The following is a 14,687-nucleotide window of genomic DNA, read 5'->3' as shown; positions in this document are numbered from 1 at the left end:
TGCTGGTGATAAGATAGTACAGCTGGAAATGGGATGCTGGATTCTGCATGGCTCAGAAAGCCTGTGTGAAGAAGCTGTTATACTGTGGTGTGTGCTGGTATTCTGGGATCCCATGAGATGATTGATGGATCATATAAATAGGGTGACAGAAGACTACTTTTGCCAGTGTGATGGGAATAGGAAGTGCAAAATGTCAGTAATGCCCTGAAAATAACCATTGAAATTTATGCAAATTGCTTAATTAATTGACCTCATTTGCGCTTGCAGATTTTCTTTGCATTTCCTTTGTGAATTAGTTATTTTTCATTGTACACTGACACAATATTCCAAGGCTAATTAAATCCTTTAAAGCTATAGGTTAATATCTGATTCTTATGTAAACACATTTATAAACATTAATCAGATCTAAATTACCCGTTTTATAAATAATGTTTTATTCAGTTTCAGCTAATGGATGTACTGTCTGTATTTATTCTGCTTTGGGCTCGAGGAGTTCACGTTAGTCTGTAAAAGTTATTATTTAAATGCTGGCATTCTGTTTACTTGTGCATCTGTTTCCAAGGGTCTCTGCTGCTTTATGATCTCATGGAGATTATTGGGTAAGAGTCTGGAGAACAAAGACTGAACTCAGAGACCTTCTGAGCCTTGAATCCTGCTGATGGATGTGGTGGATGCAGAGATGGTCCAGGGAGGGAGGCTGTGAAAAAAGCAAGGTAGGCTGATCCTCTGGTGGAGAGGTGAGGCAAGGTGAACATGTTACCATATGGTTGATATTCCTCTTGAAATACCAGTGAGTCACCTGCTCCTGGGAAACTGAGCTCTTAGCCAGGGTGAAATGTAAACTAATTAAGCTTTCAGTGAAAGAATGATCTTTGATGCATGAAGTTTCATATCCTCTCCATATTTACTTGTTAGCATTTGTCTGACCAATGTAATTTTTTTATTTTTTTTTTAAATATCCCACTCCCACTTGGAATTTGATGTGTTTTTTGGCAAATAGTGGCAAATACATGAGAAACAGGGAAATGCCCCTTTTTTCTACTAGACAAGATCAATTTTCTGTTTCTTATTTGTATGAATAGTCAATAAATGCAGCTTCACAAGGGAAACTGGATATTACTTCATAGAGCATATGGTGTCATCTTCAGTCATACAGTGATTTCTTCTCTTGCTAGACCAGATGTAAGTAAATTTTGACTGTTTTCATTGGTGCCATAATTTTACATGAATATGTAAATTGACAGTGTCTATGGTCTAGATCTTGTCCTAGTGTGCTGGGTGAGGTACAAATCCTGAATAGGAATCTTTCAGTTTATGAAGAATTTGGAGCTTGCATTCAAGAAATGGCCAATAGCTGGAGGAAAAGATGAGATTCAAAAATGTTAAGAGGCCTTGCCCACCATTGCACCTGAAATCTGCAGCAGAGATAAGATTAATGGTCAGGTGTTATAGTTCCCATTGTGGTGCCATGTTTGCTCATGCCATGACAGCATATTGCCTTGTATTTTACAACATGGACAGAGGTTAATTATTTGCTGTCAGCCTATATAGCTGCTGAGTATACCTTTCTGCTGGAATTTTTACTCCACTGGTCCTTGCAGCATCACTTGCCAAAATACCTTTTACATGCTGCTCACCTTGTTTTGTCAAGTCACTGCTGGGGAGGCTGCTGAAGCTCAGCATGCTGCTGATTCCTGAGGTGCTTTAAATGTATCCCACAGCTTTCTGTTCTACTGTCATATTCTGTGGCCCCACAGCCTGTTTGTGCTTGAGCTGTCACTTTTTAAGTTCAAAATTACTTTAATGACTGTGCTGATATAGTATAATATAGTATAATTCAGGTATGTTTTCTGATCTGTTATAGTTGGGGTTTTTTTTCCACTCACTGATCTTCAGAAAAGCAATCAAGTTCGACTGCTATGATTTTTTTTCTTACAAGTTCACAGAGCATGTTATTCAGAGATATTATATTTTGCATGTGGTTAAGGGATTGTTTTTGTTTCTCTGTGTGATTTTTTTTTTTTTTTTCCTGAAACTCATTCTGTTGTGTTGAAGGGTTGGAAATTAAATTTACAAAGCAGTAATTATCAAGGTCAAATGCTAGAAGATACCATGATACTATGTCTAAATCTCTGGAACTACTCCATAACATTTTCAAATAATTGTCAGCAATTCTCTGCATTTATTAGCTAATTAGATAAAATTTTTGAATGTATATCAACTGAGCAGCTGACAATTTCATTCAAAATTTGCAATTTTTCCTTAAATCTGGGTTTTTTTAGTTTTTTTTTCTTTCATTCTGGAGTAGTCTGTCCAGTTCTAGGTTTCTCAGTTCAAGAGGGACATGGAACTTCTGGAACAGGTCCAGCAGAGAGATACAGAGGTGATTAAGGGACTGGAGCATCTCTCTTGTGAGGACATCTCCCTGGTTGAGGGAGGTGGGCCAGTTTAGCCTGGAGAAGAGATGTCTGAGGGGGAACAATGTAGACAAGTGTGTGAAGGGAGGGGGTCAGGAGGCTGGACCAGGCTCTGCTTGGTGATGCTGAGGCAATGGACAGAAATTGATGCACAGGAAGCTCCACCTGAACATGAGGAATAACTTCTTTATGTTGTGGGTGACAGCACTGGAACAGATTGTCCAGAGAGGGTGTGTAGTTGTGCTCACTGGAGAAATTCCAGAACCATCTGGACAGAGTCCTGTGCCGTGTACTCTGGGATGACCCTGCTTGAGCAGGGAGCTTGGAACCAGGTGGCCCCACCCATATTCCAACCTTACCCATTCCATGATTCTGTTATTCCATGGCCAGGGTCTATTTTATTGTCAAAGACCAGTGTGAGTTTTCATGAATGGAAATGCCTTTCTTCTCTTCTCCCTCTTCCCTCCATTAATGTACATATGGATATATAGACACATTAAAGACACACACATGTATATATTAAGTTCATTTGGGGGAAGAGGGGCTGGAATTGTATTACAGCCTCTGGACCATCTGAGGCTTCTTTACAATCTTGCTTCTTAGACAGCTGTGTACAGATAGCTAAGGAAAGCACTTATGAAAATCTAAGGAGACATGTCAGGCAAAGGGACTTTTCTGGTACACTTGGAGTTTTCTTCTCAGTTTCATAGCTAACTGCACTTGTCTCGGGAGATTGTCTTGAATTTGTGGGCTTAAACTTATTTGCTATGAAAAGGCAAGCAAAAGAAAGGAGTTACATGTAACAGTCCTTTGAAAAATATGGACCTAATTAAACAGAAGCAAAGAAATTGCAGCTGAGGCTGTGTGAACCAGAGAATTTCTGTGCCAAAGGGTTTGGAGGACAGTATTTTTTATTACTTTTGGTTTATATTTAGTAATTTGGTACTCAAGAGTCTTGGATATCAGCTCTGTTCTGAGGGGGCTTAAAAATATACCTCATCTGAAACTACTCAATTTCCATTTGCTAAGTCTTTGTAAGCAGAAAATCAACCAGCTGGTGTGACTTCCAAATGACCTTGAAAAACCTGCATTCCTGCATGAATTTAAGCCAAAATCTGGCATGGGAATGTGCTCAGAATATGGACTAAGTTTAAATGAAAAACAGACAGAAGTTGGCTGAAGACTACTGAAAGCTTTGCAAATTATTTCTGGTTTGTTAGGAGAATGTTGCCCAGCTGTAGTCATTACAGATGCATTGCAACAATTATTATACGAGTGAAAGAGTGTCCTGGGGGTGTGGAAAGATGGAAGCTACCTTTTCATTTCCTATACAACAGCAGAAGGGGAATCCAAGTTTCACTTAGCAGAGTTCTAATTAGAGGGACTTACTGTTTTCTCACACAGTAGCCCAAAGAAACCCTTCTTGCTGGTTCAACCCATTCCTCCAGATGGGTTCCATTTGTATCCAGTGTGACAAAATCAGTCATGTGGCAAATACTGTTTAGACAGTAAGGAGAGAAATTCTTTGAAATTCCATGAGAAGGTGGAATTTTTCAAAGGGAATAATAATACTTTGTTTGAGAATTTTAGCCTGAATCACTGCATTTTTCTTTTTGCACCCTCCATTGCATAACACTGTTTATAAAATTTTCATCATACATCATTGTGAAATAGGATGAGAACATTCTTTATTTGTGTGCCTCTGCTTCAAAAGCTGAAGGCTTTTTTTTTTCTTCATTGGATATGAAAGAAATCCCCATGTAATTTATTAAATCTTCCTTTCTATCGTGTTTTCCATGGTATGTTAAAGTGGAATCCTAACAATGCTGGTTGTAAGGAACCTCTGGAGCTAGCTGGTTCAGTTGTTTGCTAGGAGCAGGACTTCTGTCAGCATCAATGGATCTGGATGAGGCCAGCTGGGCTTGGCACACCCAGGTGTGAAAACCTCCATGGATGGAGGGTCTAGGGCTGTGCTTTCACCTTGTTTTCTGCTGAACTGCCCTGCAGGTGCTGTGATTCATCCAGAAGTCCAGTTTGAATAGTCTATGCCAGACTGTTACCTATTGTTATGTTCAGGTCACTGGATGAGACTCTGTAGTTTTTCTTCAGGAAGTTGAAAGCAGAGCTCAGATTGTCCTTCAGCCACCTTTTCATCAGAGTGACAAGTGTGAGCTCCCTGAAGCTCATCCTGTGGGGAGTGGGCTTTGACTCTCAATTATCCTGATAAATCCTCTGAGCAGCCTCTCCAGCTTTTTAACATAATAGTCCTGATGTATCCAGTTCCTGGAAGCAATCTTATTCCATATATTTGGTGAAACTCTTCTGTGCTGTACTCTGTCTCTTTGATTTGGTTTATTGGCTTTTATTTGGGTGAGTGAAGAAAGATTTAAAATGTCAGAAAAATGTTGAGAAACCTTGTGGGAATTTTCCTTAAAACCCAAGCAGGCTGAAGTTTGAATTCTCAAAGAAAACCTCACCAAAGACACCAAAACAACAAACAAAACCCCCCAAGCTTTCCCTGTTACTTCTCATCTCTATCTTGCAGTCAGAATTCTACAGTGATCTAATATTTTGAAATGACTCAATTTCTGAGCAGAACTTTTGCTTGTCTGTTTTAATAGTTCCAAATGACTACATTAAGTTCAGCATACTAAGGCTGAGTTCAAAGAAAAGTTTCAGCAGTGAAAGAAGTTTTAAAGGCATTTATGCTACACAAAAGCATGAATTGTTTTTCAGTTTCTGCACATAGCAAAGCTGGATGGCTTAAAAGATTGCTTCCAGCATGGGCTGCTTCAGGGAATATATGACATTTATCAACTGACACATACCAAGATACTTTTTCTGTGATTGGTTCTCATCTTATAAAAGTGGTATTTCTCTCACATGTACAGGTGTATGAACAAATCTATATTTTCATATTTTCAGCTGTAAAAAATTGCTTAGGTAGATATTCCCTCAGCTGATCACGTTCTGAGATGACCTTGTGTGAAGGCACCCTGTTGTTACCCCAAAACTAAAGAGCCACATGAACCACTTTTCCTGTTCACAGCCATATAAGACCTTTATTTTCCTCTGGATTTGACTCCATTCTCAGGAATACAAAGCAAATATGCTAAATTTTGTTTGATCTTTTTCTAGTCAGCTGAAGGGGAGAGTACAGAACCTCCTGGGCAGGAACTTCCTGTGCTGTTTGCTGATGAGGCCAACAGAGTTATGTCCATGTGCCAGCTGATTTTTTGCTTGTGTTGTCTCCCATGAAAGTCAGTATGAAGTCCCTATCAGAATCTTTTTGTTTAGATGATGGGATAGTGGCTGCTGGATCAAGAGCCAGGGAAAACAAAACAATCAAAAAGTATTGCTGTGGAGAATGGAAGAAATGCAAAGATGGATTGAGAGTGACAGTCAAGGTCCTGTCAAAATTTAGAATGTTAATTTCAGGAAGAAACAGAGGGTCCATTAATTTGTTTGGAAATAACTTGACAAAAAAATCTCCCTCATATTCAATAAAAAGCCAATGCAAAAGGATTCAAAGACAGACTAGAAAAGTAGCAAGCTAAAATGTCTGACTTTCCAAGAAATTTTGACATTTAAACCTTTGCTTTCATTCTAAGAGTGGAATCAAACATTCTTGTAAGCTTCATGAATAATAAAATGGTCAAAATATAATTGAGATTCTAAAACATCTTGACAGATTGATTTTTATTTTGTGTATTTCAATCACTTTCACATCTTTTCATGGTATGTGATTAATGCTGTTCTGTATGTTAATGTAGGTGACTTCTGGAAGTGATTATGTGGCTGTTGAAATAATTATATTAATTATTTTCCAAATCATAAAGGACAACTGCTGTTAGTAAAGGTTGAAATATCCTTTTTCCTTTGATGAATCAGTGTCCTCATATGTGGTTTTCTTCATCAAAATGTTCAACATTTTAATACAAATTATTTAATTATACCAGAAGTAGAAGATTCTTTAATCTAGATTCTCAAGCATTTAAGTACAGGGAACAGGAAAGAAACTGATTGTATCAGATAGGTTTTTCCAGTCACTGTTAACTAGCAGATGCCCTTAAATTTTTTTACCAAGATAAACTCAAAGACTGGAGAAAAGGATGCTGAGGTGAGACCTCATATCTGTCCACATCTTTCTGACAAGGGGAAGGGGAGGGTCAGGGACTGATCTCTTGTCTCTGGTGACAAGTGACAGACCCAAGGGAATGGCCTGAACTTGTGCCAGGGGATATTTAACTTGGGTATGAGGAAAAGGTTCTTCCCCCAGAGCGTGGCTGGGCACTGAACAGGCTCCCCAGGGCAGTGGTCACAGCACCAGAGCTCAGTGAGCACTTGGACAATGCTCAGACACATGGTGTGACTCTTGGGGTGTCCTGTGCAGGCCCAGGAGCTGGACTTCAATGGTCCTGATGGGTCCCTTCCAAATCAGGATATTCTATGATTCTGTGGTTCTATCTTATATTGCAATGATAGATGTCATTATTTTGCAATCTTATGAAATAAGGTAAAAAATAAAACCATATGATATGTAGATAAAAATCTGTAGTTGTTGCTCATAAAGTTGTGGTTACTTTTTCTTCCTTTTTTACCCCAGACAACAAATCCCTCAAATAAATACATGAATTATGCTTTCTGTACCTTTCTCTTCCCCAAAGCTTCCATTTTCTGCATTGGTACAGTTTCCTCTGAAAGAAATAGCAGTTGTGTGTACATTTATATGTTGTCCTAAAGGCAGGAAAGGGGAATTTAACTAACTCCATTAGAAATTTCTCAAAATTCTTTCAGAAAAAGAGCCCAGAGCCTGCTTAAAATATCAGTGTCCTTCTGCAGAGTAAAATGCAGTGATATATGCAAATAAGCTGACCTTGCTAAGGCTGAAGCTGTTGAATGTGCAGTCTCCAATATCTTTGCCTCCTTTTACAGCTCTGTAACTTATGCCTAAGGGAACATTTAAAGGGAATGTGAAAATCTGGTTCCCACCAGAGAGAAAAAAATATGTTCAAAGTAAAATTAGGAGTGTAGAGCTTGAAGACAGAAAATGGTATTGTTAGTGAAATCATGGCACATTTTAAATAGAAATCAATTCTCAAAAAGAGATTGAAAGATGGTTTAATTTTACTTCAATTTAAGGTTACGAGCACAACATGAAAATGTCTTGCCTATGTGTAACAGTCTCAGTTGTTCCTGTGGATAGGTCAGGATGATCTGGCCTTTTCAAAACAACCTGCCTGTAAGGTTTATGACAAATATTATCATTAGTGAGATTAAAAGAGATCTTTTCCTATTCTTCTTTATTCCACCAGATGAAAGATTTTAGTCCCAAAGAATGACAAATGTAGAACAATTTCAGTTTAAATCAATAAGTTCTTTCTTGTTCATCAGAATTCCAGGTAGACATTTTTTATTTTTACTTCAGCCTCACAGAGGATAAATGGTGAGAAATAAATGTAATACATCTCAACCTTTTTTGAAATTATTTTTATTTTTTTAATTGCTTTTTACTCGTTCTTTGTTCCTTTCCACTTCTCCATTCCCTCTTATATTTTACACTGGAGCACGAACAAAACTTCTGAATATTAAGGCAGAGTATAATTATGTGAGAACAGTTGGTAACCCTACTTTTTACAAAGAATTTATTTATTTATTTATTAGTTATTTTTATACTTCTGAAAACGATGGAAGATCTTGCAACAGACATCAGAACTCTTCCATTCCTAGTGTTTGTAAGATAAGACTGGAAATCTGGCTCTAGGTGTCTTCCTTGGGAAAAGAGGTTGGGCCAGATGACCTCCAGTGGTCCCTTCCAATCTCAAACATTCTATAATTCTATGAATAGACCTCCATGAACTGTTTTATTATTGAAGAAAAAAATATTTCAGTGAAGAATGAAAAATCCCTTTGTAACATGTCCTAAGTGGCAGAACTTTAGAGTGAGGTTCTAGGGGGAAAAAATGTCCTAACACAAACCAACTCTCCAAATCTCTGCTTTCTTTCAGCTCTAACTAAAACCTTTAGGAGCAAGTCAAGATTACTATGTGTTTTTAGGAGAAATTGATCTATGTAGAATTCAGTTTTGGAAGTATCTTGCCACTCTTACTTTCTAACCTTTTTCCCCTTCTCTCTTTCCTTTCTTCTCAGCAGAAAGCAAGCACAATTAGTTGTGTAATATTTTCTCGTAGGCATCAACTAAAACCAGGTTAGCATCAGTTGTGCTTTGTATGCTTTTCTGGTACTTACTATACCTGACATTTAAATGCAAATGGTGCTCCAGAGTTTAACATTAAAATAAGACTCATCTGAAAATTCAGTTTGCTTCGTTTTGCTTGGGGTTTTGGTTGGGTTTGATTAATTGAAGAAAAGCAAATGGTCCCTTTTAACAACAGTCATTTCCCATTGTGTTTCCTATAATTGGCAAGTTAGGGAGAAAACCTTTTTCATAGAATCATGGAATGTTTCAAATTGGCAGGGACCTTAGAGATCATCTATATCCCCCTGCCATGCAGTGGGCAGTGGTGCCACCCACTATAAAAACTTCCCCAGGGGCCCATCTAACCTGGCCTTGAGCTCCTCCAGGGCTGGGACATCCACAGCTCCTCTGGGCAGCCTGAGCCAGTGCCTCACCACCCTCACAGTAAAGAATTTCTTCCTAACATCTAAGATAACTATCTCCTCTTTTAGTTTTGAAGCCATTTCCCCTTTTCCTGTCACTATCTGTCCCTGTAAAAGGTCTCCCTCTGTCTTTTGTTGCCATGAAAGCCCAACACAGGGGGTCACTGAGTGCAAACAAGTGTTTGAGTAAATGTGTTTTACTAAAACAAGGTTGGGAAAAATAGAGATCAATCATCTTGCTTAAAAACCCTGGATGAATTTGAGACACCTCCTGAAAAAGCTGATTAGTGGTTTTGTTCTTTTGAGAAACAACTTTCTAAATGCACTTTCACTTCAGCTGTAGCTGTCAGCCCAATTGTGCTTCTGAAAAAGAAATTGTCATCCTGCTTTACCCAGATAACTGTGGGATGAAAGAATAAAAAAATGTGAGCACATAAGTTAATTTAATTTGTTAAAGTCATGTATTTCACCTCTTTAGAAACTCGTGATTCTATTGTTAATAATCAAGTCATAGGTCTCAACTCATCAATAGAATTGAATTAGATAACAAATATTGTAAAACATGTTAAAAACATTACTATTAAAAGTCCAGGCCTTCACAACTGAAAGAACTGACTCCTTAACAAAGCCAGTGCTAGACAGAGGTAAACCAAACAATTTATAATAACTAAATTATAACAATTATTGTCCCACAAAAGTCATGAAATTGCTGCTAAAACCTTACAGAAATGGTGTGAGAGGAAACATAAATTTAAACCTGATTCTAGTTTAACTGCTGGTTTTAGTGCAAATTTAAGGCATTAAAATCCTCAGGAAAAAGATATTTTAATAAAATGTAAGAAATAGTTGAAAAGCAAGAACAGTATTCCAATAAATAGTAATGAACTGTGGATTTAAATATGCTTTTTTTTTCAGGTGCTTATGCAATTTTCAGGCAATAATTGGAAAAAATGCTATTAAATTTTATGCAATATAAAGATTATTTTAAAAAGCCAGAACCAAGCATCTTTCTCTCCTTCCTTGTAATAAGAATAATTTGGTTCAGATTCACTATTGCCTTACATAATGTCTTTTTCATATTCCTATCTTTCCTGCTTGCAAAACAAGTGATGCTGGTGTAGCAATGTTTTATATTCCTGATACTAATTTCATCTGTCTATTAAAAATATTTGACGAAGTTAAATACCAGATCAATTTCTATCAGAGATTCAGACCTGCATAACATAGCATAAACCAAAAAAAATATTTTCATTACTAAATATCACCTCAGGACAGGACTGAAAGTGTATAATCAACTTAGTCATCTACTGTGATAGGTAGTTTTCTTCCCTCCACAGAATTTGTGTCTTTTTTTCACTTCCTGCCCATGGTGTGTCAGGAGAAATAGAATGAAGAGAAACAGGATAAATTTGAAACAGAAAATCTTTGAAAAGCATCTGTGAAAGTTGTATTGAGAGAAATATTTCGATCTAGTTGATCAGAATCAACCTAATATGCAATCCAAATTTTAAAATATAATTTCAATGAGAAGAAAAATGGACCAGACATCAGCTATTATTCTTCTGAATCTCTGTGCCTGACACATCATGAAGAACTGATGTAGAATGAAATCTATGTCTAGCAGCACCAAAACAGAGGTAGATGGCACCATTAGGCAGAGACTGTATCCATCCTGGTAACAAACAACATCACTAGGTGAATCTTTCCCAACTATTGAATGACCAAAATGATATTTGTGTAATTTACATATTGCCCTTTTAAAGGAGTTTATAAGTATTTAAATTTTAAATGTTGCCAGACAGTCCCAGGCCTTTGAGGGCTATAGTGAATATTTCTATGTGTTATGTTTGTTGTGTGGGTGCTGGTCAAGCTGTCCCCATCTGCCCTGAGCAGTGCTGGCACCCCCTTCCCTCTGTCAGCCTGGAGCACTCACAGTGTCAGGAGACCAAAAGTTCATGGCTTTATCACAAACCCCTTCTTGCTGTGAGTCATGTGTCTGCCTGGAAAACACTGGCTCTCAGTCTCCATCTGGGTTCTACATTAAAAAAACACCTAAAATAATCACTTGCACAGCAGTGTCTCAAATGCCATTACGCATTGTCACAGTCTCCTGCATGTTAAAACAACATTTGCTAGCCCAGCAGGAGCCATTCTGACAAAATTGCTGAACAGGGCACTTTGGGCCACCTTGTCCAATGCAGTGTTGTTCCAACTCCCACGGAAAAGTGCAGGCTGTGACACACTCACTCCTGCATCATGAAGAGAAAATGTAAACTCTGAACATGAGTCACAGGGACTGGGGTTACACTGTGTTTTCCCTCATGGTACACTCCAAAGCAATCATCTTACATTTTCTCCTCACCTTTGCAGTTCCCTTATTATAAACTCAGTGTGTGACCACAGAATATTTTATATCACTCACTCAGAAAGTTTTCCTTACAAAGCTCAAAGACACTCTTTTGAAGAATGAGGATTCTTTATTAATGGTCTCCCCTTCTCTGCACTTGCTGCCCACCAGGCCATCTCTTTACTCTTTTTAAATGTTACTCCTTTACTCTTTCTTCCATTTACTCATATAATTACCTTGTTGTTGAACAGTGTTTATCTTCATGACAGCATCCCAGAAGAAATTAGCATGTTTGTGTTTGGTAAAATTTATCATATTTGTGTTTGGAGATATTAGAGACATTCTGTCTAGTTCTTGTTTCTGCCAGTCTCCAAAGGAGCCTCATTTTCCTCCATTCCTCTCTTCTGCTGCAGGAAGAAATGCAGGAATTCTTCTGCTCTCTTACATCAGCACCAGAGGATGACTCGTATGAGTGCCAGCAAAACACCCAGCACCATCCAAGGTCTGTTTCTATCTGTGGGGACACACTGGTGCTTAATGACTCGACCTCACCATCATGTGGAGAGGGAAAAGAGCCAACAATGCATCTGGACACTGCATGGCAAGAGGGCACACCAACTGGGCATCTCAGGATGCTGCCCACACCCAGTCTGTGTCCCTGCAGCCAGTGCATGTCCCTGTTCTCCTGCCATTGATGACCTGGTCCCAGCTAAGCACAGGACAGGAACAAACACTGGCAGTGACCACGGGGAGCCTGGGCTGGAATGGAGGCTCAGTCTTGAGCATCACAATGATGAGGGCAGCCTCTGGGCTATAATTTAGATCTGTCAAAAAACAGATGAGCCTTTAATAGGAATAGTGCCTGGGCCACCTGTGATGGATTATCAGCTTCCTGGCTAACTCTTGTAGGCTGTGTCTCTGCTGGCAGATCAGAGCCAGCAGGGATTGTCTCTGTGACAGTGCTTACGGTGGGGTTTGGCTCAGGTGGGTGGTAAGAAGGGCAAGGAATGACATAAATCTGGATTGTGGAATGTCCCATGGCTTGAGCAAACAAAATGACACCTTAGGCTCCAAGAACTGGTGGCTCTAGATGAGAGCAGCTGAGGTGTTGGTGAAAGAGCCAGCACACCTCCGGCAGTGGCCAGTGTTTGGATGATTTGTGGTGGCCTGAAAAGCAGCAGCTGCCAGATGCAGCTGTATTCCCATTTCCTTTGGTCTGCTGGTTTGTGCTGCAAGGCTCCCATTTACAGATTCTTTTTTTTTTCCCTTTCTCCTAGGCACAGGGGAGCTTATCAGATAAAAGGACTTGGTGGAGTGACAAAGATTGATTAACACTGAGGTGGAATGGGATTTTTATTTCTGCCTTCATAAACACCTGAGTGACAGTCAGATGTGTGTGACTGTGGTCTTATCAATAACAGTTTATGTGAGATGGGCTTGAACTAAAATATTTTGTATTTAAACATCTAAATCTTGGGGGACTTGAATCTTAAAAATATTAGGTAAAGGAATCAAATGCTGTACTATTTCAGCACCAGGGAACAGCTATAATAAACAGGAAGTGTTTCAGAGAGATGATAAAAGCTGTGCAATAAGATTTGGGGATATTCCAAGCGATAATTCTGTGTCAATTAAAATCAATGTGTGAAATTTTGACAGAGAAAATTAAGATGGTAGAAGGCATATTTCAGATCCTCGGCCCAGTTCTCTTCAACATCGGCATTAACAACTTGGGCCCAAATCTTGTCTTGAAGGAATACTAAGTAAATTTGCTGACAACACTGAATTGGAAGGAGCTGTTGAGTCCCTCAAGGGCAGGGGGGCTCTGCAGAGAGATCTCAACAAATCAGAGAAATGGGCAATCACCAACAGTGTGGAGATTAACAAGGGCAAGGACTGGATTCTGCACCTGGGATGGGCAGCCCTGGATGTACAGACAGACTGGGGAATGAGAGGCTGGAGAGCAGCTGTGGGATGGGACCTGGGGGTCCTGGTCAGTGGGAGCTGAATGTGAGTCAGCAGTGCCCTGGCAGCCAGAAGGGCCAACCCTGTCCTGGGGCATCAGGCACACCATCACCAGCCAGGCAGGGGAGGGGATTGTTCTGCTCTGCTCTGCACTGGGGAGGCCTCACCTCGAGTGGCTGGGGCAGATTTGGGTGCCACAATTAAAGGCCTTAAGCCATTAGAAGGTGTCTAAAGGAGGACCATGAGGATGGTGAAGGGTCTGGAGGAGAAGCCATACAAGATGTGGCTGAAATCATCACCTGTTCAGCCTGGAGGAGAGTGAGAAGAGTCCTCATTGTGGTCTGCAAGATCCTCATGGGAGGAAGCAGAGGGGCAGACACTGATCTCTTCACTCTGGTGACAGTGCCAGGACTTGAGAAAACTGCATGAAGTTGAGTCAAGGGAGGTTGGGGTTGGAAAGCAGGAAAACATTATTTCCCCAGAGGGTGGTTGGGCCCTGGAAGAGGTTCCTCAGGGAAGTGATCACAGCACCAAGCCTGAAAGAGTCTAACAAGTGTTTGGACAATACCCTCAGATACATGGTGGGACCCTTGGGGTGTCCTGTGCAGGACCAGGAGTTGGGCTCAATGATCCTGGTGGGTCCCTTTCAACCCAGCACATTCTGTGATTCCTTGATTTGATTTCTGTTTTTTCTCATGCTTCACTTTGTAATGAAGGATTAAAAGGAATGTGACGAAATTACAACCACTTATAAAATCTGAATAAGAAAACACTTCCCTAGGGTTTTGGGGAGACCTCTTCTATATACAAATATACTAAATTTTTTGAATGCAGCAGATTATCTATCATTATCATTATTAATAATAATAATAACAATGATATCAATGTTATTATTATTATTACTACAGAATAACAAGCTGAGGCCTTACTGGGATCCAAATCCCGATTTTTAATCAAAGACTTGGATAACAAGCAGGCTGCAGATTTTTCAATTTGGGGTAAGTAGGACCTTGAGAGAGTAAGTAACAGTTCCTGTTTTCATTACTATGTGCCATGTGTGGATGAAGGGAGCCACAACAGACCATCTGTATGAGTGACTGGTGTTTAATCCATTTTCTGCAGACATTGGCAAGGCTTTCATCCAATATGGCATGTCAAGGATGGAATTCCTTGGTGGAAATTCTCCTCCTGCTTCTCCCCGCAGAGCCTTTTGTTCATGCAGGGATCTGCCTGATTTGTTCTGCCTGATGCCTCACTGGGAAGCAAGGACCTATTTACAATGAATTGCCATCTCAGATAGGGCTAAATGAAAATTTATAAGTTCAAAAGCAGCTCAT

At 39.5% G+C, this 14,687-nt stretch overlaps 1 long non-coding RNA gene across 1 annotated transcript in view; it reads left to right on the top strand.

Moving 5' to 3' along the window:
* Window positions 1–626: 626 nt before the first annotated feature.
* The window catches only part of LOC111925158 (uncharacterized), a 16,945-nt gene continuing 2,884 nt past the window's right edge, over window positions 627–14,687 (top strand). The window contains exons 1-4 of the long non-coding RNA XR_002862082.2: window positions 627–713; window positions 11,799–11,887; window positions 12,663–12,724; window positions 14,259–14,348. This is a non-coding gene — a long non-coding RNA (uncharacterized LOC111925158). The remainder of the gene's footprint in view (window positions 714–11,798; window positions 11,888–12,662; window positions 12,725–14,258; window positions 14,349–14,687) is intronic.

Source organism: Cyanistes caeruleus, chromosome 1 (genome assembly GCF_971803275.1).
Source record: "Cyanistes caeruleus chromosome 1, bCyaCae1.hap1.1, whole genome shotgun sequence".
Taxonomy (NCBI): Eukaryota; Metazoa; Chordata; class Aves; order Passeriformes; family Paridae; genus Cyanistes; species Cyanistes caeruleus.
The sequence above is the reverse complement of the archived record's forward strand: the minus strand, read 5'-3'. Positions and strand labels throughout refer to the sequence as shown.